Source organism: Hibiscus syriacus, unplaced genomic scaffold, assembly GCF_006381635.1.
Source record: "Hibiscus syriacus cultivar Baekdansim isolate YM2019G1 unplaced genomic scaffold, ASM638163v2 tig00113337_pilon, whole genome shotgun sequence".
In the NCBI taxonomy this organism is placed as follows: Eukaryota; Viridiplantae; Streptophyta; class Magnoliopsida; order Malvales; family Malvaceae; genus Hibiscus; species Hibiscus syriacus.
In genome coordinates, this window is record NW_024063456.1 from 633,319 (window position 1) to 644,279 (window position 10,961).

Here is a 10,961-nt window from a genome sequence, read left to right on the forward strand (position 1 = left end):
ATGGTGATTCTTCTGACCGCAGATTTGGCAATAAGATCAAGTCCCCTGTGAAAGACAACATAGATGAGGTTCAGAAAAAAATCCAATTGAAATAGAAAAGTGAGAGATTAAATCAGAAAATACTTAAAAGAGGGTTATGATCCAATATTAAGATTCAATTTGGTTGCCACATATAATTGCTTTGTTAAGTATGAAAGAAGCTACCTCAGGTAAACAAGACAAATTACCTTGGAGGTGGGGTGAAGAAGGTTGGTCTGGTTACTGTGGGCAAGGTACCATGGAACCTCTGCTTGTCAAATGACCCACTTGAGCTGCTTCCATCACTTAGCTGCGATACTTCTTCATTCATGCCTGAGAAACCCACAGGTCCGAGAGAACCAAAATCAAGTTGTTCATATGGGAACCACAGCCAGAATTATGATCATAGGGATACAGCATGACAACAGAAGGAATGGTAGGTCCATTAAAGACACCCCGCTGGGGTTCATGGCTGACAGTGGATACATGCCATATGGCATGTCGGCAGATGTACTTTGTGAAGAGTTTGAGCAGACTGGTCCATTATGGGACTGGTATGTAGAATATGAATCATGTCTATGTGACCCCCAAAGCCTCTCGGCTCTGCTCACCAGAAAACAGCTCCTGATTGGTCACACGTGAATCTTGATTTTTCATTTTGATTGCAACTGCGGCCGTACCCCGCAGCCTGTGACCTTGAATTGGCATTCCAGTTCCCATCTCCATCACTGTGGTGCTCGTTCCTATCAACTGTATTTTCCCCTCCTTGCATTTGCAGAATGGCGTTCTCTCATCGAAGCTTTCTGAGTAGAAAAGCATGTAGACAAGTAATGAAGGCTATATTTTCAATGTTAAATGACACAACCTAAACAACATTAAGATCACTTAAAAAAAACTGATTGAAGAGACTAATGTATGAATATCTTATGACCAAGATAATGTTGCATTTAAAAGACCGTCCCTTAAAAAACTTACACCAGACTAATGAAGAATGGAAAAACAGGACCATATAACCTGCAAATTACTCTCCAAAAGTATGCCAAAGTTCAAGTGCGAAATTTAAGGTCATAAAGGCTCATTAGAGATTTCCAATATGGTACTTACAGGTTAGGAAGGTATGTCCCAGTACCACTGCGATATCTTGGCATTTCATCAGCAAGCCGTTGGTATAAGCTGGCTGGTCTATTTGAAACCAGATTGAAGGGGAGTATCAGAAAGAGTACGAGGCCCATAATTCATAAGTTGAGGAAAGGGTTCACATTTGATGAAAGGTCTCCCAGGGCCATCCCATGGGAAATGACCTTGTAAATAGACAGGTGGTACCATTAGGGGTTAAATCAGAGGCGGAGGAATCGCATAAGTTGAGGAAAGTGGTTCACATTTGATGAAAGGTCTCCAGGGCCATCCCATGGGAAATGACCTTGTAAATAGACAGGTGGTACCATTAGGGGTGAAATCAGAGGCGGAGGAAATCGTGAAATTTGGCAAAACCTTCCATACTGCAAGTTTTGGCAATGGCTAGCAATGTCACCATTAAGAATGTCAGATTTACGCTCTAATGGCTCAAGAGATGTAGCATTTCTTGTAGAACTAGAAGTACTTAACACCTCAGATTTAGTCTCTCGGATGATTCAAAATTTGGCAAGATTCATTGTTATCCAGACCCTCATCCCAACAGAAATGGCTTGTAGATGCACTGGAGTTCCTGTTTCTGCTGGAATGTTGTACACAGGACACAATAAAAATGGTACCGGTGACCCTGTTTTGGTGAAGGCCAAGGGAGGGACTCCAGAATTATCCATAGTTCTTGCCCTGAACCTGGATCTAAGAGGAATGGTGCAATGGATATCAATGGATCCAAACCACTTGTCTGAGCTGTCTCAGATCCAGGTATTAGATGTTCTGGAACAGGTGAAGAACCAACTAGTTGAGGTTCAGTAGTTCTTTCTGCCATTTCAGTGCCCACTATTGATGGTGAATCCCAATCTGTCATGTTCCTCTGTCTGAGGAATATTCAGATAGAGTTTTACCTTTCCGACATGCAGCAGATGGAAACACAGAAGCAGATATTTTCCTACCCTTTTTCTCCCTAGCTGGCTTAGAGACCTTTGCTGGTGATCCTTCCCAAGAACTTTCTGATGAATTTTTACTTCTAAGCGAACTAGTATGTGAAGCAGTCATGGATCTAGAACCTGCAGTTCTTTCATCAAAGTAGATATCATTACCTCTGTGATCTTGATGTTGGCAACACCTAGATGATCTTCCTACATGAACCTTGAGTTTCTTTGGAAAACTCCTGCTGGATTTTAGTAGAACTACCAGAGCTGCCTACCCTAGAAGATGGAATAGAATTATATCCACCTGAAGTAGAAAGTTGCTTATCATCCGAGAAGCATTTCAAAACTACCATTATCAGATCAAAACCACACTAGAGCCGTCATGTTCATGCCATAAATCACGTTCCACTTCCCTGAATTCATTTCTGGAGGACCAAAATTTTCATTACTGACCTCAATTGGATCCTCTGAATTGAGGTTAATCCAATGCTAGAAAATAATGGGCCAAAGGAGAAGAAACTAATCCTTGGGGAAACATTTGAATATTTGTAGGAAGAATTCCACCCAAATTTCTCTGATTGTATAACATTGACAGAGGTTGGATAGGAAAAGGCAAATGACCTGCAGCTAAATTTAGTGGAACAGGAACCTGACCATTAAAGCCATGAGCTGCAAAATGCCATCATGTTCACTAAATCTTGTTCTTCTTGTTGCATTCCTTGTACATCTGGAATCAAAGAAAAAACCCTGACTCATAGTTCCCAATCCTAAATCATCTTGGTAACTATTTAGAAGATCGTTTGGGAGCATCATCATCAAGCTTTGATGACTTGAAGCTTGGATAAAAGATGAAGGATCATCACATGAAGATTTAATGTTACATCTTGTTACCAAATCAGCTTCAATTCTTCCTCCTGTTATTATCTGACCTCGTAGAAGGAATCTGAGTCTCCCCACTCTCTAGCATTCTGTTCTGTCTTTGTTGAGAGGTAACTTCTCCATATGTTTCAGTAAGCAGGACTAGAGCACGTCCTTGTAAAGAGATATCTTCCTTGAACATCAGTCACATTCTCTGCTTTAGAATTCTCTGACCAATACCATTATGAATATTCTGACTTGAATTAGAATCCCATCTAACCTGATCAGAGGTCTTTGAGTGTCTCATATTACCATGACTCTTTGGGCTTTGAGCACAGAAACAGAAGAAGCATCATTAATCTTAATTTTGCTTTCCGAAGGATTATAAACATGCTGTGAGGAAACAACCAATGATCTTGAGCCCTTTCAGTTTGAGTTTCATGCTGTGAAGAAGCATCATTCCTTCTACTGTTTGAATTGTTCCCGATATTCTTAAATCCCGTGTGGGTCCAAATTTGAAATCTCAAGCACCACAGATCATTCCTCGGTGCATCAGGCCGTTTGCCACTGCCATGGTCTTTCCCATGTATTCATAAAGAATTGATTTACTTCATAATACAGATCCTCTTTGGGACAATCAAGTAATCTAGCCAGCTTTTTAGCACCAAATGCAAATGCACTGCGTATCCTAAAGAAATTACCTGAAAATATAAATTATTTTTATGCACAAAAAACCTATTTAGATACAGAAAACCAAAAACTGACAACTCTAACTATTCCAGAGCACTAAGATGGTGAAAAAGATTTACATAGTTGTACACATAAAAGCTAAATAGTATTATTACTCATGATTCAAGACATGCTTAATCATAGTTGCCATGACAGTCTCTTCAACTTGCTTCTTACCATTTAAGTTAATATTTGAGAAGTTCCTAATCAGTGGCTCTATTAGAAGTTCACTGCTTGTATCACCCAAAGTTCCATACAGGAAAAAATGGAGGAAAAGGAAACTTTAATATAGCAAGTAGTTACGCCAGACCCAGAAACTTATGCCAACCAAAGTATGCAGCAATAGCTTGGAAACAGATAATGCTAAGGGATAACAAGGTCACAAACACAAAAATCTCAGAAAAGGAAAAAAAAGAATGAAAAGAAAAACACTTAAAAAGTTACAGATGTACCTTACTAACACTTCGGCCAAGATTGTATTTACGCGCAAGGATCGATCACATTGAAATATTTAGAAGTAAAGGTTGACCCTGGTTTCTTGGCAAACAGCATATCTTGAACTACAAGTATCAAGAAAATATTTGCCAAGTAACAACTCTCCACCATCTCTTCGAGGAGGTTCCGCTGCAAAAAGCATTTCAAACAAATTAGTTAACTATAAAAAAAAAGGCAAAAATTTGGTGAGTGGAATATTATTTATTCAAAGCTTAGAATAATATGTCCAGAAAATGTAGTACCCGTATGTCTGGCAGGAACTAATTGGAACAGGACCCAAAGGCTAACACAAAATTTTTCCAAATCAAACTTGCTAAAGAACTCAAGAAAATGATACAGGACCTAAGCATGTGGAAGGGGAAAAATAAGACAGATTTGGAGACAATGCAAAAGGAATTTAAAATATAAAGGTAGAAATGGCAACCTCAAGTGGTCCAGAAAACGGCTTATTGTAAACATGGAATATGTAAAGAACCAAGGTTTCCAGGGCATAAGTTGAGATAAGTCCATGATGAGCACCCAATATACGGCTCTCATAATAACACCATGCTTTTATCAATATGATGCTACGCTTGAACAAATGGTTCTGATTTATCAAAAGATCAACCTACACACATGGGCATTAAGTTTGGTTAAAACTTGCATTATTTCATAAAGGTTTATTATTCCAATTTCCAAAAATAAACGTTGAGACAAACAGTGGCAGGTGTTGCATCACTAACCTCTTCAAGAAAACAAAGGGTACATAATCCACGAGCTGATTAAATGAAATGTCTACCACAATGTTTTCTACAAGACACTTGATTATCTTCACCTGAAGTGCATGAGAAGCAAAAGAAAACATCAAAATAAACTCATGTATTAAAATAACAACATCAAGCAACCGCGTGGAAGAATTCTACTACTAGTTTAATGCAAAAGAGATGATAAGAAAATTAGGAAATAGAATCAGCGCCGCAAATAGAAGATCCAGCCAGTAGCAAGTGGAAGAATTCTACTACTGAAACATTTGACAGATTGGTACACTTGAAATCTAAAAAAAAAACACAACATCCAAGCTTTTAGAGGAGATTCCATAGGAACTGTGAAAAAGACATCTCACTATGACTTTACCTCAGCCTGAATGTACTGAACTTCTTTCACTCGGAATTCAGCATTTTCATTTTTTTTCTTCATTTTCCAGTATATCACGAACCTGATGAGCCCATGTATCCTTCAAATTTTGATTCTTACTGAAGGCTGTTAAGTCGATATCCCCATCAGGCAAATACGTCTTGAGGGGCACAGACCCAAAAGTAAACACCTATCAACAGAAAGTAAATAAACTCCATATTAAAATTGGTTCATGAATCAATACGCCTAGTCCAACAAAGTTAAAATATATACATCCAGTCCACGATTTCTAATCATTTAACCTAGAAAACTCTATTAAATTATTTCCTCAACCTCAAAATAAAAAATGAAGAACTAGACGTATAATTTCATATGCTATTTTAATCATTAATAAAAGAAATTATAATTTGATTGGACCTGACATGGGAAGCATTGGAGATGAGACGTTGCACATAATCAGCAACGGCATTACGGCGACCTTCCCAGGGTGCATCGGGCTGAATGCAGGCAATGAGATCAGCGGTTCTTTCCTCAGCCTTCATCCATCGCTCGGAGTAAAGTATCCGAATCACCGAGGCGGCTTCATTCGGTAACAAACCGTTCGGTAATAGCCGATGGGCGGATGCTGCACCGCCCACCCTTCATATTCTCCCATGCAATCCTAAACCACTTTCCTCGCCTAAAAACTTCTTAACCCTTCCAACAGCCAGAACGCGACCAAAAACAATCAAAATAGAAAAGGCAACTAATCCAATAAAAATAGATCATTCCTTTCAATATGTTCGGTTTCCTGGTGAATCTGACTACCAAAAATTTAACTTTGGAGTTAGTGCTAGATTTTTTTCTTTTTTTCATATTTAATAATCTGGTAGCAACCTATATTGCATTAACGTTTCTGAAGTAACGAAATGGCAAGTCTAGTAAATACTGCAAATAGAATGGGGATATTCTAATAAATTTCCCAGGTAATTTCCCTTCTTTTTTCCCCCTAATTGGAATTCTCAAAAGTTGGATAACAGATGCTAGAAATCAGAGAATTGAAGCTGGGAAAATAGGAAAAGGGAGAAGGAAACCAAAGGGGGTAAAGGAAAGGGAAACAATGGGTTTGGGGGGGGGAGCGGTGAAATTAAAAAACCCTAAATAGAAACTGCACCAATCCTGGAAATTGGAAAGAAGGACGAAAAAGCAATTGAAAATGAAAATATTGGGGATATATCTGGAAATAGTGGGAAAAAAAGGGTGGGGAAGAACGGAGGCGTTTGGTTACAAGAACAAGTATCTTGAAACGTGATTGAATTAGCCTGACCTTTGGAGGTGTAGTTAGACCCAAAAATCTGTTGGGTAAACTACACTATTAGTCACTAACCTATTGTTCCTTTCTTATTTTAACTACTAAATTAATTTTTAGCCAAAATATCATTAACGTTACATTTTTTTTCTTATTTTAGTCGCTAAATGTTAAAATAATTAACGACTTTGATATGATTTTTTAATTTTTTATGTTATTTTTATTTTCTCATCTTTCTTATTTTATATTTTTTAATAATTTATTTATATCAATAAAGTGGTGCTCAAAATAAAAGCTAAAATTTGACTTTGGAGAGGCTTGAACCAATATGTTTATTTCAAAATTGTTTGTTTAATCTTTTGAAAAATCATAAACTCGGGTTAATTTCGAAATTTGTTTGAAAATTATTTGTTTAACCATTTGGAAAATCATAAATCATTGTTTGATGACCAAACCATTAGGTTGATTTCGTAAAATCATGTCTGTATGGCAGAGCATGGCTGAAGAGATGATCGACTCGCTTGAACTGCAAACTATCACGTTGAATTACCGGCGGGAATGCCAATGCCAACAAGACGATTCGCTTACCAGTCCAGAACTAGTGGAGGGTACAGAAACAATTTCATTGCTTCATGGAACAAATGAGTCCGCAACTGCAAACTACATGAGAAGACCAACCGGACTGCCATCAGTTTTGCATCTCTCGAGATTGTCTAGTGATGGGCAGGAAATAGTAGCAACTGCAGTTCTTGGACAGGTTACCGAACAACCTACCTTAGCAACTGCTATTAGCTGGTTTCAGGTTTCGAGCAGTGCGATATGGAGATTGCTCACAGGCATGCTGGTACCCATCGCAGTTGTTCCTCTCTTCTCGTACCTAATTGACGATGTGAGTATAACCAAATTTTGCACCTTTATTGGTTGTCATATCAGATATCAGATTGTTAGCAACAAGTTATAAGTCAATAACAAGCTTTGAATGAAGTGGAATATGATACTAAGTTCTCTTACAATGTTCTAGGTGAAACATATTAGAGCTAAATATGGTGACTACTTTGGCATACATAATAGTTGCAGGTTATCCAGGTGCTTTTGATCTTCTTTTGGTTGTCTGCTACAAATAGGCTTCTTTTTTGTGCCTTGTGATTATTAGTGTTGTCCTTTTTCTTTTTCTTTTCTGGCTCAGAGGCTCATCCCGATGCTATCGGAGTCTTCAAAGATAATGGTGTTGCGATACCGGAAGTTTATCAGAATGATGTTTACTTGAAGAGGAAGGTTTTACCTTTAACTCATTAATCAGAACCCCTTTTAATCAAAACAGCATGAATCTGCAACCCTAGTCATGAACCCATCAAAGCGTGCCTTATACTTCATGTAGACGGTAAAGAGTTGCCTTCAGATCAGGACTTCATGGATGAGGTTTTCTTTATACATCTTGTTATTTTCCATTACTTCGGGTTATATCATGATTCATGTCCAAAAGCTTTTCCCTTTTTGAGTTTTCAACAACAACAACAACAAAATCCTATCCATATGCATGGGATTAGGGGATGTGAGGTAGTAGGTTGCCCCAACACATGGTTGAGAGCAGCTTCCGTGGGAAACCTCCGACAGTAAAAAAAAGTAAAAATAAAAATAAAATACAATGCATGTATAGATAAGTCAATAAATACATAATTGAGAGTAGCTTCCCTTCCAATTAATTCCTGCGTAAAAATCTCTGTTTATAGACAGAAATGCAAGTCCCTTTTGGCGTTTTCACCATCCCTCGTATAAATACATTTTGCAAAGTTTTCAAACATTCTTTCATCGTTTAAATATTCATTAAAAATGTTTTCAGACAACCGGTAGAGAAACTTAGATAACCAGATGGCGCCGCTTCCATACCCGGTAAACAATCAAAACACATTATCATCCTGAACGAGTTTCCTAAATCATTGCATATAGAACTAGGCATACACATTAGTGTTTGCACATATCCTTTAATCATCCATGAACTCCAACCAGCCATTTCACTGTTATATATAGTATGGGAAAAGCATAAATAAGAACAAATCACCAGAATATTTCTGCTTAGATCACTGTTAATGTCTCATATATATGAAGAAAGGGATAAATTGCTCCAAGATTACAAGAAACAAGATTTGGCATTGAACCAAGCAGTAAACTGGATTCTTTCTCCAGACAAACCCGACCTTTTGAAGCCAAACGAGGATAAACAACTAAAGGGGTCAAACGGAAGGGAGTCTTCAATTTATAGCAAATTTGGTATCTTTTTACCATCGCTCTCTTGGCCGACCATCAGGAAATACAGGAACACAGTTTTCTTCTTTCTTAGCCGAGAAAGCACCTTGTTTAATTCTGTTGCCCAATCCAACATTAACAGGCTCATCATCTTCATCGAAATCTGGTGGTGCATCATCATCATCTTCTCCATCACTCCAATCATCCTCATAGTCATCAATGTCTTTTCCGCCCTCAGCATCACCAAACCCATCATCACTCAGATAACTATCCATATCAGACCATTCTTCTCCTTCCTCATCACTTGCCTCCTCCGGCATATCATTTCTTCATTCCTATCATTGTATTCTTCAAACAATCCCTTTTTGGGAACCTAGGAATGGCAACAAGAGAGCGGATTTTTTCTTTAATAAGCAACAATGGATCTTTATCTATCAATTGAGAGTCACGATAAGCTTCCTTGAGAAAAACAGAATCCCTATCCCCTTTCAAAGACACATAGAACATATCAGGATGCCTTATTATCATGCCTCGAAACTTACATAGCCGTCTCATTTCACCCGTAGAAAGATTAAGACCCTTGGGAAGCTTAATTCTATTGAACTTAAGCGGTCTATCTATAATCAAGTTCTTCTCTTCCAACTCTCTAGCTTGATTTTCCTCGTCAGCTAGTTCAGCAGCTGATACTGCACGCTCAGGATCCCAATTGAGTTAATTCCAAAGCAGGGTCTCGTACAGTTAGAACAATACGAAAATACTGAGGGTATCGCTGACAATTCGTATCACGAAACTCTAAAGGAAGCCCAAGATCAGTCCTCAAATGAGCAATCTTCTCCAACAGAATCCGCTTCTCCATTGACAACATCAGTAACTTCCTCAACTTAACACCCAACAACCAACAAGCCTTCCATTTCATTCCTGACTCTCAACTCATCCAAATATAGCTTTTCGGCTTCAGGCGTCAATCTAAACCTCAATGAATAAGCCCCTCTTCCATGATTTCAAACACCGCAATAAGGCAATAAATCTGCGCCTTTTCTCAAGACCTAGGTCTCTTCTATACCTCCCCAACGACCTAAGTGACATGATTCTATCAGGTTGACTCACTAGAATCTTCCTTATCTTCAACACCAATTTAAGCTTCTTGTACCTTCGAATCACGTTATCAAAAGGAACCTCTTTTCTTCTCTTAACTGCAGCTCTTACTGCTTCGTAAGGGACATGGGGTTTTCTAAGATTACCCAAGGAAGAAAAACCCTTATCTTGAAAAACCAAGCTTTGTCCCAAAATGGCGTCTTTTCTGAAACTTGTTAAGGGTGGGAAATCGTACAAAGTTTTGGTTTGCCGTGAAATGAGGAATTGCAAGAGAGGAACAGGGGAAAGGAGGTTGGTATTGAAGCCTTGTTTGAAGCAAGCAGAAGCAGAGGTTCCATTTTCAATTTTTCAAGTATTGATAGAAATTAATATAAAGATACAGAAAGTAAAGTTATGAGGGGGGGGATTACCTGTTCGGAATAGAGGGTGAAGCTCGTTCGGAATGGAAGATTTGGATTAGGGTTTATAAGCAAAACCAGTTTTAACATGTGAGAATTTTGTTATCTACAAAAGGACTTCAATGTAAAATTATCCATTATGAAGGGCAAAAACGTCATATTGAAACCAATTTTGTAGAAGGGCAAAACCAATTTTCTTAGCTTGGCCGAGGAGTTTTATTTCCTTGCCTAAGTGGAGCAAGGAATTAAGACGAACAAATATTCAACATAGATTTGAGCAATTATGCTAACAAATTTACTGTTTCTTTTTCTTTCTTTCTGTTTGAATAATCAAGTTTTTTGTTTATCAAAGAAAAGCACGAAATGACACGGTGCAGGAAAACAAACTACACATACATGAAAAGAACGAAACCAACAACAAACGAAATGTCGTCTTCAATCTCCAGTAGCTTTTACGTGATCATTTTCAATATTTTGCATCCCTCCACGTTCGAATTTACCAGAATATCTGCATTGTGAAATGTTGGAGGGGAAAAATAAAGACTAACACAAACACATTCTGGTTGATTTTTGGCATATGATTGTAGATGTGATTGGTCATATTTGTTCATTATCTTTCTTAATTGTCGATAATGTATACACATCCTACAGACGTAGTTGTTCGAA

At 38.1% G+C, this 10,961-nt stretch overlaps 2 pseudogenes; both read right to left on the bottom strand.

Annotated features, from left to right (window-relative positions):
• Positions 1 to 234: 234 nt before the first annotated feature.
• On the bottom strand, positions 235 to 6,517 carry LOC120186325 (annotated as a pseudogene).
• Positions 6,518 to 8,785: 2,268 nt separating this feature from the next.
• Positions 8,786 to 10,368, bottom strand: LOC120186225 (annotated as a pseudogene).
• Between the last annotated feature and the right edge of the window lie 593 nt (positions 10,369 to 10,961).